Genomic DNA, 13,656 nt, shown 5'->3' on the forward strand with positions numbered 1-13,656 from the left:
AAGCACAGCCACTCAGGGCCCCATTGCCTAAGCACAACATGAATTCACACTCATTGCCTGCACCCACTATCGCTCTTGGGGTCTGGAGTGGAGGCATCTTTTGGACTCTGGTAGCATAGATGACTAGTTAGCTACCAATACCTTAGTGACAGAGTCCCCCGCTAGATGATTATATCTCTTTGCCTTCCTTGCCTCTTGTTGGCCTCTACCAGCTAGCTGCGCTGTATGATCTTGAATTCCTAAAGCTTCCATGTCAGGATCTAGCTTGGTCCCATGGAGAAATAACCACCCTGAGACTAGAGAAGGAGGGTTGTTAACTAACTGAGCCCCCAACATCCCTAATGGCACAGGCCTTTTCCTCCCTGGAAGATATTTGACAGAAATGACTCTGGTTTCTCTGTCTCATTTCTGGGTTAAATCCCACTAGTCTCAGTTGCCCAGCCCAGGTCTTCGTATTAGTCCATTTTCACACTGCTGTAAAGAACTACCTGAGACTGAGTCATTTATAAAGGAAAGAGGTTTAATTGACTCACAGTTCCACATGGCTGGAGAGGTCTCAGGAAATTTACAATCGTGGCGGAAGCAAAAGGGGAAGCAAGACACATCTTACATGGCAGTAGGAGGTAGAGGGGAGGTACTACACTTTTAAAACCATCAGAACTCATGAGAACTTACTATCAGGAGAACAACATGGGGGAAAACGCCCCCATGATCCGATCACCTCCCACCAGGTCCTCCCTTGATACATGAAGATTACAATTCTAGATGAGATTTGGGTAGGGATGCAGAGCCAAACAGGATCACACTCCTTCATGGAGCCTTGCCCAGTTTCTTTGGTTCACCTGGATTTCTTCTGTTCTGATCCCCATTCCTCTCATTTCGATGTCGTTTGTTCGTTTACTCTTTTATTCATTTAACTAAAAATTTGGTTAGGGCCTCCTCTGTGTGGGGCACTATGCCAGTCACTGGGGGTTAGAATGAGAGCAAACATAAGACATGGTCCCTATTGATCGCATATCATGAGCCCACAACAGGGTGGCACAAAAGCCAACTAAAGAGTCACAGAAGAGCCTTAAATGGCACCTTCCAAGGGGCAGAGAGGCTGTCCTTCTTCTCTTGCGTGTGGGTGGGGTTGGGGGTGGGGCTGGGTCACGCAGAGCCTGCCTTTCCCTGCTCAGCAAGCTCAAACATGCTCTTAACACAACTGGTCAACCAGTGCGCTCTGTTCCATGACCTCAAATACAAATGCAATCAACTCTCCATTTTAACATTGCTTCTTAATCTAGAATCCAAACAACCCCAAAGCCTGGTGTGACTAAGAGGCAGCTTCTATGTTATATCACAGGGCCAGCAAGATGTAGCCAGTCCCCCACATGGCTCACAAGTGCAGCACTGTATCTATGGGTAATCTACACTCAGGGCGATGTCCCTGGGCCCCTGCTGGATTCTGAGGTGTCGACAAACCAGCACGGGTGGGCTGTGTTCTGGAGCACTTAAACCTTGGGTGTATTTCATTGGAACTTGATTCTTTGAAAATGGCACGGCGTCTCTGGCATCCAGTTAATTAGAATGTTGAAGCAACCAGACCAGCCCATGGTTGACCTTGCTGGGCCGGCTGTGTTTACTGAATGCATGTGGAGCGCCCATTTTGTTATGATCTGTCTGTTTTTAATCCCATCTGACTTCTCCCTGCCACCCAGAACAGTTTGGGCTTCTCCCGCCCCTGTGCTGCAGGCTGCTCAGGGAACGTAAATTCATTTTGGAGATTAAGCAAAACATAATTAAGAGGGCAAATCTCTTAGAGGAAAGAAAACCGTAAACAGTGATGCAGTCCAGCCAAAATCACCTGCTGCTTTAACCACCTGTTTATCTGCCCTTTCACTGAGCGTGATGAGTATTTTGGAGTTGACCTTCTTGGCTCTGTGGCTCTGGAAGCTTCAGCACGTGGTTTTGTTGGCAGATCTTCATTCCTGGTGTTTCACCAGGCTGTGAACTCTCAATTGCTGGGGACCAGAGCTTCAGTGGACCTCACTCCAGCACATGCTCCACCCACACGCATGGGCCTGCATTCACGGGGATGCGTAAGGCTTCCAAGGGAAACTGCCAAGGTTCCTTGGGATCAGCAATGTGATGCTGCGAGTCTGTGGGAGTAAAGATGAAGCAGCAGTGCCGACTAGCAGGGTGTCTGCTGAGATTCTGTTTCCTCCAGGTGGCCCTGGGAAGGGGTGGAAGCTGTCCTCACCCAGAGAGCCCAGTGGAACAGCCATTGGTGACTTCCCAACCCTAAGTCTCCAGAATGATCCCCCGGCTTCTACCACTTCACTACTGCCCCACTCCACTCCTTCCCCACTCTCCTCCTGCACCTGTTATGGTTTGAATTGTGTGCTCCATCCCCGAAATAGAGATATGTTGAAATAGAGAAGCTCTTACCCCAATTCCTCAGAATGTGACCTCATTTGGAAAGAGGGTTTTTGCCGATGTGGTCAGTTAGACAGAGTCATACTGGAATAGGGGGAGCCCCTAATCCTAGATGACTGGTGTCCTTATATGTACACAGCCACGTGAACACAGACACACAGGGAGAACATGGTGGGAGGACGAAGGCAAAGACTGGAGTGACGAGGCTGCAAGCCTAGAAATCCCAAAGACTGCCAGCAAGCCCGCAGAAGCTGGGAAGAGTCAAGGAAGGACTCCCCTGTGGCTTTCAGAGGAGGCATGGCCCTGCCAGCACCTTGACCTAAGTCTCGTAGCCTCTGGAACTGTGGGAGAATACATTTCGTCTGTTTTAATCCATTCGATTTGCGGTACTGTGGCACAGCAGCTAAGAGGCAGGAAACCAATACACCCTCCCCACTCATTAGGTTGCCCCAGAGGTTAGTTTATTGTGAAGCTCGTGAAGTGTAAGATTCGGATCCTTCCTTGTGCAGCCTCCTTCCAAAGCCCTGTACCTCATTTTGTGTTTGCTATTTTGTATGCTTTCTCTTAAAAAATGCTCCCCACAATTGGGTAAGATTTGGACTCCCCCAAACCCGGATCTGGATCCACAGTCCTTGCTCTGCTTGAGCTCCAGCCCAGGCCCCTCCACTAGGGCAGAGCAGAGCCAGAGCAGGGCTCTGGGAAGCCCCCTCAGGGCCAACCAACACGTTCCCCTTGGGTTCTGCAGCATCCCTGCTCTGTGGACAGCATCACCATCAGGAGGCCGTGGGAAGAGAACTCAGTGTTAGGTTGTTGTATCCATTTGTCGGGGAAAAGGCTGAATTAGAAACCTTCCGGGGTCTCTTCTAGCCAAGTGCCTTGGGGATAACTGCATAGACTCACTTTCTTTCAGAGTCCCAGTGAGAAGAAGCTAAAGTTCCAGCCGGCAGCCTCTGTTTGAATAGAGCCGAGGAGCCTGATGTGATGAGAGCCAGAGCCCTGGGGAAGCCTGTCATGGCTACAGTGTGGCCACCCTTAGCCCAACCTTGTCTGCTTCATGGCTTCCCCACTTCCAACCAGCACTCATCTTCATTCCCTACATTTAGATGGGCAGAGATGGCAGAAATGCCTGCTCACCACTGCCATGTGCGCACACGCACACACGGACACGTCTCTTGTCCCAGCAGGGCTTCGTTCTCATCCTGCTTTCCCACCTCCAGGTCACTCCTAATTCAAACCAGTATCTCAAACACTTATGTGGCAATTAGTCTGTGCTAGGTGCTGTGGCGAATGGCACAAGGGCCCTGGGAACGGTGCATTGTCTGAAGAGGGAGACAGATGTGAAAGTAAATAGCCACACTGCATATAAATAACATGAAAGGATGTGGTGAAGGCCCAGTGTGTAAGCAACATGCTATCTGACTTCTTGAGGAGCAATGTATTCTGATTTGGGTGGGGGTTGGGAAGGTTTTATGAAGGAGGCGCTGCTAAAAATCATGTGATAGATTGACAGGCCTGACCCGTCAGGGAAGAGCAACGTTCCTGGAGGAACCTGATAGGAATCCTCAGCAGCTGGGCTTGGGAAGGTCCAGGGACCTCACAGAAGTAGGTCCAGGTGCCTGGGACACGGGAGGGCTCCGGACAGCCGCTATTTGCCACACGGAACCAAAGCATTTCACTATTTTAACAAGCGGTTCAGCTGGTCCAGAGTATCCCCGCTGGCTCTCAGCCCTGAAGTGGCGTGGGGGCTGGGCACATCGACAGCACTTGATAGGCTCCTTCACTCTGGAAATGCATTTCCTTCCATTACCAGAACAGCCTCTCACAGTTTGGCCTGCCTCTTCTCATGCTATGTCGCAACAAAGCCACCTGCCTCCCATGAAAGGTGGCATTGTTTTTCCACCTGAGCCACCCACACCTGGGCAGGTAGAACAGTGGGTCCCCACTCCAGGGAGCTCTCCCACTCGGGCCTGTCATGGCTCACACCCCAAGCAGCTGCAGTGCTTGCCCTATGTGGAGGGTAGCAGGGTGCCTCCTAGGCAGCAGAATGGTGGGGTGCACTGGATAACGAGACAGTAGGTGTGGCTCCCATGAAATAAACAACCCCTGGGCATTGCACATTCAGGCACAGTGCTGCAGTTTTCTTAAAGTTGTAATTATCTCTGGGAAAGCTACTCTCCTCAGAGCTCACTGACCCTTGGGGGATAAAATGTTGACAATAGGAAGAAATGTATGAGATTTTATTTTGTTTTGTTTTTCTTTAGACAATTGAGCCGCCCGCAATCACAGTTATGTAAAAGTCTCACTCCTGTAATCCCAGCACTTTGGGAGGCTGAGGCGGGCGGATCACTTGAGGTCAGGAGTTCCAGGCCAGCTGGCCAACATGGAGAAACCCCGTCTCTGCTGAAAATACAAAAATTAGCCAGGCGTGGTGGTGCATGCCTGTAGTCCCAGCTACTTGGGAGGCTGAGGCACAAGAATCGCTTGAACCGGGGAGGCAGAGGTCGCAGTGAGCTGAGATAGCACCACTGCACTCCAGCCTGGGCGACAGAGAGAGACTCCACCTCAAAAAACAAACAAACAAACAAAACAAAAAAATACAGTTCCATGAAAGCAAATTCTCATAACTGAAGTCTCCAGGAAAAGAGCAAAGACCAGAACCCTGAGGATGCGAGTGAGGGTCAGGTGCAGGCCCTCAGGGTGGGGTCTAGGGACACTAAACCCAGGCTACTTCCATTGCTGGCTGCTTCAGGGGCTGGTGTTGCTAGGGGTGTGGCCCTGTCTTTAAAATGCCTGTTAAGACATAGATTACCTGGGCAGAGCCTCTGAGATGAGTTTTTAAATGTAGTGGAGTGCCTCATCTGAGACCTTCAGGCAAGAGTGGAGCACAGAGGAAAGGGGGTACGCGGCATGGCATTCTGCGTGTGGGGGTGGGGAGGGGGAGAGAGAGAGAAATGCAGAGAGAGAAGGCACCAGCCACAAGGCTTGTCGATGGGAGGTGGCCTAAAGACCCTGGGCCCCTCAGGGCTGGCACTCCTGCAGCTCTTGTTGTCTCCGCCCTGCCACAGACCACATATGCTCACACCTACAACTTCTCCACTCTGACATCAGCAAAGGGACAGCAAGTTTTATGCTTCAGGTTGTTTTCTTGCCTCCAGTCCTAGAAAAGCAAACCTGTAGGTGCTGGACCCACAGAGCACCTCTGAGCTATCCTGTCTGCACCTCCAGGTGCCTGCATGTCCCCGCAGGCCCAAGACTCCTCTGTGCTGGCTGGGCAACTCTTGTTCACTTCCGTTTCTCACAGCCTCCTCTTCCCCCTTTCTCCCGTCTTTGTCATTTTTAATCCTCTCACTTTCCTCTGCACCTTCTCACAGTGTCTTTCTCAAGAGAGAAGCAAACTGCGGGTCAAGGTGCACCACCAGCCATGAACAGGTAGCTTCTGAATCAAGTAGGATGGAAATGGTTCATTCTTCCAAAGACTCTTAAAAGAGCAGCCCCTGCTGCAGAATAGAAAGAGGCTCCAGAGGAGCAGTGAGCTCGAGGAACCCTCATGAAGATCCCCAGTTTCTGTATGCAGCTGCCTCAGGCCCAGACAAATTCTTCCATCTGGAGCGTGTCCCCACAGATCTTCCCGGCCGCGGCTGTGGTCCACGTTATCTCAGGCTGTCAGGTCTCAGACATTAGAAACCAACTCATCTCATCAGGGTCATCCCACACCGTCTGCCACCATAGATGGAGAGGATTTCATGTGATGTTTTCTGAAGATGATTCTGTTGTCCCGGGAGAGCCCTTGGGGGACGTGGTAGTGCCAGTCAGAGCCTTTGACGCTGTGCAGCGAGGTGGCTTATTCTCCCAGTGACTTTCCAACCAGATACTCTCAGTCAGAGTGAAGGGCTCCACTTAGAAACTCCCTTGCCCATTAACTCGTCAGAGTTATGCCATTCATCTTTATTCTTTTTAAAATATTTATACTCAAAGAAATTGTACGGGGAGTGAGCACACACCAATCATATAACTGTCAAATGAAAGACTTTCCTTAAATGTTCAAGGGCACTGGAGGAATAAATTTGGAGTCATGCAGATCTTGTTTCACGAGTGTGTACATGTGTATGAAACTTTATGTGGGTGGAAAACCAACAAGAGAAAAAAGAGAGCAGAAACTGTTGTGTGATTGCATCTTCCTGCCCGAGATATCCTGTGCTCTGCATCTGATAACCTGCCACCAGTGAGTAATTTTTATGGGTTTTGGAGAACCCATTATGTACACCACATTGGCATGATTTGGGATTTTAAGACATGGTCCTTCTCCTCAAGAAGCATGTGATCTTTGGGGGAAAATAGAAAACTTACATGTGTGATTCACTATGGAGCCCCCTCCCCAGTGCACCCCCTAAGTAAAGTTGATGTATGCAGTGCTCGGTGAGGTGTTCTGAAGGGAAGTTTAGAGGAGGAAGAGTGGCGGGCTCAGGTTCCAGGAGAAGGCTCCATGGGTGGGTGCTCCACGTTATTTGGGGAAACAGCAGGTGCCAAGGCATAGAGGCAGGAAAAATGAACAGGGGTGGAGGCTTGGAGGGGCTGCAACCCTACTGCCATTCTACTCCTTGGTTCAGGAAAAGATCAGGGGGCCAGGCAAGATGGCTTATGCCTGTAATCCTAGCACTTTGGGAGGCCAAGGCAGGAGGATCGCCTGAACCCAGGAGTTCGAGACCAGCCTGGGGAACAAGGCAAAATCTCATCTCTACAAAATTACAAAAATTAGCCGGGTGTGGTGGCACACACTTGGGGAGGCTGAGGTGGGAGGATCACTTGAACCTGGGAGGTCAAGGCTGCAGTGAGCTGTAATTGTGCCACTACACTCCAGCCTGGGTGACAGAGTGAGAGGCTGTCTCAAAAAAATAAAGTGTAATTTAAAATATTAGGGCCTTTGGTTCCCAAAAAGTCTGATTGGAGACCATGAGCAGGTCACTTATTCTTGAAGCCTCAGTGTCTCATGAGCAGAAGGCTAAGAGGTGAGAGTCCAAACATGTGACCAACAGTAGCAGCACGGGCACCACCCAGTAAGACCTGATACTGGCTGAAGTCCCTGTTTGGGCCTTGTATTAACCTTTTAGCTGCAGTGTCATGAGGAGATGGCAGTACAGAGTGGCAGGGGGTGCCTGGGGCTCAGGGTAGCAGCTTTTACAAAAGCATCTTGTTATTTTAGCAGCCAGTACAAATGTACTGGTGTGTGCCAGGAGAATGTCAGCCCTGGTAATCATGATACTTGTTCTGCTGACCTTATATGGCTGTGGTAAAGATCAAATATCATAATGAACATGGGAGCACTTTGTAAAGTGTCACAGGCTATGCAAATACGAATTGTTGCTAATCGTGTCATTACAGGGTGGTGTGATGCAGTGTGGTATCCTGGGTAGAAAACAGAAATGCAAGCCTATAAAATAATAATGTAACCAGAAAGAGAGAGATTGTTGGGACCATTTATAATTGGATATAGCTTATTTTATTTAAAAAAATATATAATTTAACATAAAGTGCTAAATATTAAAAACTTCTAATATGTCACATTCACAGCAAGATTATAAACCCAAGAACAAGAATTTGTGACTTACTGCACTTTGTATCCTTTAGAGCAGAGGTTCTCAAACTCAAGACTCTTCACACTTTTATTTTTTAAGAGACAGGCTGGAGTGCAGCAATGTAATCACAGCTGACTGCAGCCGGGAATTCCTGGGCTCAACAATCTTCCCGCCTGAGCCCCCTGAGTAGCTGGGACTACAGGTGCATGCCACCATGCCCAGCTAAAGTCTTCACACTCTTAACAAATTATTGATGAGTCTTCTCCTTTGGGAAGATAGATTAGACAAAATTCCATATTCCTCCCGCTATGTACAGCTAAAAACTCTAGACAGTCTGTATGAAACAAACATAAGAAAACTCTGAAAGGTGAACAGAAAGTGGCAGATTGGCTAGGGACCGCAGGACCCAAGAAGTCACACAGTGGTAAGTTCCTGGGTTCACTTTTTGCCCCGTATATTCCAGACTTGGAGCTGAAGAAGCTGGCAACCTGGAAATACCAATGGGCACAGACCAGAGAAGCCCCAACAAAAACCTCCTCTCTCCAGCCAGAAGCCCAGGAAAGGGGTAGCAAAACAAGACAGAAAACTTTGGATAAGAATCACCCTAGGCCAGCCAAAACCCATGACCACACCCAAACCCAGGCTAGCAGAGGCAGGTGGGGAGCCTAGGCCTGTACTCTCGTGAGGCTGTAACGAGGCACCTCAGCACCCTCAGCGGGCTACTGTCGAGAAGGCCATGAAGGGAGCCCGGATATCATCTCTGCCAGCCTCTGAGTCTCTTTTTCACACACACACACACACACACACACCACACATATACACACACATACACACATATACACACGTATACACACCACACTTATACACATGTGCACACACATGTACACCCACACTACACATATACACACATACAAACACACCACACACATACACATACAAACATACCACACACATGCACACACACCACACACATACACACAACACACACACATACACACAACACATATATACACATACACTACACACATGCACACACATACACACACATGTGTACACCACACACATATACATATACACACACCAGACACAGATACATACACACATACACATACACACATACACAGACACACACAAAGCACATATACACACATACACAGACACATACACATATGCGCACACATACATCATACATGCACATACCACATACACATATGCACACACATACACGTGCACCAGACACACATATATACACACAGACACAAATACACTCACACCACACACACACACACAAACACACAGTGTTGGTCCATTTGTGCTGCTGTAAAGAAATATCTGAGGCTGAGTAATTTCTAAAGAAAAGAGGTCTATTTTGGCTCATGGATCTGCAGACTATACAGGAAGCATGGTGCTGGCATCTGCTTCTGGTGAGGGCCCCACAAAGTTTCCAGTCATGGCAGAATGTGAAGGAGGACCACCATACCACATGGCAAGAGCAGGAGCAAGAGAGAGAGGAGGAAGTTCCAGACTCTTTTAACAAGCAGATTTTGTGTGAACTCACAGAGGGAGAACACGCTGTCTCAAGGACAGGTGCTCAAGGACAGCACCAAGCCATTCATGAGGGATCTGCCCCAATCACCCATGCACCTCCCACCAGGCCCTGCCTCCAACATTGGGGATTACATTTCAACATGACGTTTGGAGAGGACAAACATCCAAACAATATCATTCCACCCCTGGCCCCCAAATCTCATGTCCTTCTCACATTGCAAAATCATCATCCTTCCTCAAGAGTTCCTGAAAGTCTTAACTCATTTCAGTGTCAGATCAAAAGTCCCATTTCAAAAGTCCTGACTCTCATCTGAGATTCAAGGCATGTTCCTTTAAGCCTGTAAGAGCTTGTAGGATCAAAACAAGTTATTTACTTCGAAGATACAATGGTGGCACAGGCATTGGGTAAGCATTCCTGTTCCAAAAGAGAGAAGTCAGTCAAAAGAAAGGGGAAACAGGCTCCACACAAGACCAAAATCCAGCAGGGCAGACATTAAACTTCAAAGCTTCAACAAAATCCTTGACTCCATGTTCCACATCGAGGGCACACTGATGTAAGGGGTGGGCTCACAAGGCCTGGGCAGCTCTGTCCCTGTTGCTTTGCAGGGTGAAGCCCCCGTGGGTGCTCTCATGGGTTGGAGTTGAGTGCCTGTGGCTCTTCCAGGCTCAGAGTGCAAGAGCCCCCAGCTGTGTGGGGGCTCCAACCCCACATTTTCCCTTGGCACTGCCCTAGTAGAGGCTCTCTGCAGGGGTATGGCCATGTGGCATTCTTCTGCCTGGGCACCCAGCCTTTCTCATGTGTCCTCTTAAATCTAGGTGGAAGTTGCCAGGCCTCCTTCACTCTTGCATTCTGTGCACCTGCAGGCTTAACACTGTGTAGTAGCTGCCAAAACTTATGGCTTGTGTCCTCTGAAGCAGTGGCTTGAGTTGTACCAGGGGCCCTTTGAGCCATGACTGGAGCTGTAGCAGTGAGGATGCAGGGAGCTGTGTCCTGAGGCTGCACAAGGAAGTGGGACCCTGGGCCTGGCTGCAGAAACCATTCTTCCTTCTGGGCTTGTGATGGGAGGGGCTGTCCCAAAGACTTCTGAAATGCCTTTGAAGCCTTTTCCCCATTGTTTTGGCTATTAGCACTTAGCTCCCTTTTAGTCATGCAAATCTCTCTAGGAAGTGATTGCTCCACAGCCCACTTGTGTTTCTCACCCCAAAATGCTCTTTCCTTCTCTATCACATGGCCTGGTTTTGAATTTTCCAAACTTTTATGCTCTGCTTTCCTTTTAAATATAAATTCCAAACTTTAATCATTCCTTTGCTCCTGTATCTGATCACAGGTTGTTAGAAGCAGCCATGCCACTTCTTGAATGCTTTTCTGCTTAGAAATTCCCTCCACCAGATGCCCTAGGTCCTCACTCTTAAGTTCAGCCTTCCACAGATCCCTAGGACATGGACACACACAGCCAAGTTCTTTGGTAAGGTATAACATAGGTGACCTTTGCTCTAGTTCCCAACAACTACCTCATTTCCATCCAAAACCTCATCAGCCTGGCTTTCGCTGCCCATATTTCTATCAGCATTTTGGTCCCAGCCACTTAACAAGTCTCTAAGAAGTGCCAAATTTTCCCTCATCTTCCTGTCTTCTGAGCCCTCCAAACTCTTCCAACCTCAGCCCATTACCCAGCTCCAAAGCTGCTCTCACATTTTCAGGTCTCTTTATAGCAACACCCCACTCCTTGGTACCAATTTTCTGTGTTAGTCTGTTTGTGTCACTATAGAGGAATCCCTGAAGCTGGGTAACTTATAAAGAAAAGAGGTTTATTTGGCTCATGGTTTCACAGGCTGTACATGAAACATAGTGCCAGCATCTGCCTCTGGTGAGGGCCTCAGGAATCTTACAACCATGGCAGAAGGCAAAGGGGAAGCAGCCATGTCGTATGGTGACAGAGAGAGGAGGAGTGAGAGCGGGGAGGTGTCACACTCTTTTACAACCAGACCTCACATGAAGTCATAGAGTGAGAACTCAATCACTACCTCGAGGAGGGCACCAATCCCTTCAAGAGAGATCTGCCCCTATAACCCAAACAACTCCCACTATGCCCACCTCCAACGTTGGAGGTCACGTTTCAACATATTTGGAGGGGACAGAACATTCAAACCATATCACACACCATACACACACACACACACACACACACACACACACACGGAGACCATATTGGCACTTGGACATCCACCCTGAGCTGGAAGCAATGAGGCAGGAACCCCTCCTCCCTGCCTGATAGGGTGATGTCAGAGAAAGTTTACTAGAGCATCACAGCATTCATTGCCTAGAGGTAATGAGTTCACTTTTACCATGGTGTCAGTGGAGACTCATCGGGAGCTAGAACTCCCACCCCTACTGGCTGTATGACATCCCCTGATGGCTGTCACTGAGCTGAGTGGGAACCCTGGGCTTCCTCCACCTGTAGTGATGAGGTGCTGCTCTCCCTTATTTCATGTCAGAGTGGTGTCAGAGACAGCCAGTCAAAACATATGATTTAAGTAAGATCCAGAGTCTCATAATGCAAAGGAGTCCAGGTTCAATAAAAAAAAAAAAAGCACTTATCATACCAAGAGCCTGGAAGACCTCAAGCTGAATGAAAAAAAAAAAAGCCATCAATAGATGCCAATGCCAAGATGACAGAGAAAGTAGAATTATAAGACAAAGATTTTAAGGCAGATATGATAAAATGCTTCAACAAGTAATTTTGAACATGCTTTAAACAGATGAAAAAAAGAAAGCCTTAGAAGAAAGAAAAGATACAGAGAAGAACCAAGTAGACATCTTAGAACTGGAAGATACAATAAAAGACATAAAAAGCTCAGTGGATGGGCTCAACAGCAGAATGGAGAGAACAGAGGAAAAAATCAATGAACCAGAAGACAGAGGGATGGGAATTACTCAATCTGAACAACAGAGAGAAAATGGACTGAAAACGAAGTGAACAGAGCCTCAGGGGCCTATGGGACTATCACAAAAGCTCTAAGAGTTATGTAATTGAAGTTATGGAAGCGGGAGGGGGAGGGGAAGAAAGCTGAAAACGAACTTAAAGAAATAATAGCTGAAAACGTCTGAATTTGGCAACATACATAAACCTGCAGATTCAAGAATCCAAGCAAACCTGAAATAGGATAATCCCAAATAAATCCATGCCAAGACGCATCATAAACTTCTGAAAACTTAAAAAAGAAAAAAAAAAAATCTTGAAAGCAGCCACAGAAAAATGACACCTTGCCTACAAAATCCTTCAGTAAGGCAATGGCTAAGCAAACCGTAATGTATCCATACCATGGAATACTAGTCAGCAATAAAAAAGAATGAACTGTTGGTATATGCACCTGCATGAATCTCCAGAGAATTATGCTGAATTAAAAAAAATAGCCAACTCTAAAATTGCAATTCCAAAATGCAATACTGTATAATTGCATTTGTTTAACATTCTTGAAATAACAACATTATAGAAAAGGAGAACAGACTAGGGTTTGCCATGGATTAGGGAAGGGATCAGGATGGGAAGAAAGTGGGGGTGGATGTAAAAGTGCAACATGGGGAATCCTTGTGGGGATGGGAGTATTCTTTATCTTCACTGTATCAGTGTCAATCTTCTGCTTGTGATAAGGTACTATAGTCTTGCAAGGTGTTACCATTGTTACTCAGGAAATTGAGTGATAGGTGTCCATTATTTCTCTGTACTACTTCATATAACTGCACATGAATCTATAATTATCTCAAAATAAAAAGTTTAATTTAAAAATTATTGGAAACAGCAAAGAGCTTACTTACATTTATTATATCTATTGATATTTAGTGTGTTAAAAATGAAACCAGGCTAGGCGTGGTGACTCATGCCTGTAATCCCAACATTCTGGGAGGCCAAGGCAGGCAGATCACCTGAGGTCAGGAGTTCGAGACCAGCCTGGACAACAGGGTGAAACCCCATCTCTACTAAAAATACAAATATTAGCCAGGCGTGGTAGCACATGCCTGTAATCCCAGCTACTCGGGAAGCTGAGGCAGGAGAATCACTTGAACCCGGGAGGTAGAGGTTGCAGTGAGCCAAGATTGCACCATTGCACTCCAGCC

At 47.7% G+C, this 13,656-nt stretch overlaps 1 long non-coding RNA gene across 1 annotated transcript; it reads left to right on the forward strand.

Annotated features, from left to right (window-relative positions):
• The first annotated feature begins 5,285 nt into the window (after nucleotides 1–5,285).
• Nucleotides 5,286–6,497, forward strand: LOC101178070. The gene is made up of 2 exons (XR_001116113.1): nucleotides 5,286–5,316; nucleotides 5,790–6,497. It is a non-coding gene; the product is annotated as an uncharacterized LOC101178070 (long non-coding RNA).
• The last annotated feature ends 7,159 nt before the right edge of the window (nucleotides 6,498–13,656 follow it).

The sequence above is a fragment of the Nomascus leucogenys genome, chromosome 7b, assembly GCF_006542625.1.
Source record: "Nomascus leucogenys isolate Asia chromosome 7b, Asia_NLE_v1, whole genome shotgun sequence".
NCBI classification, from domain to species: Eukaryota; Metazoa; Chordata; class Mammalia; order Primates; family Hylobatidae; genus Nomascus; species Nomascus leucogenys.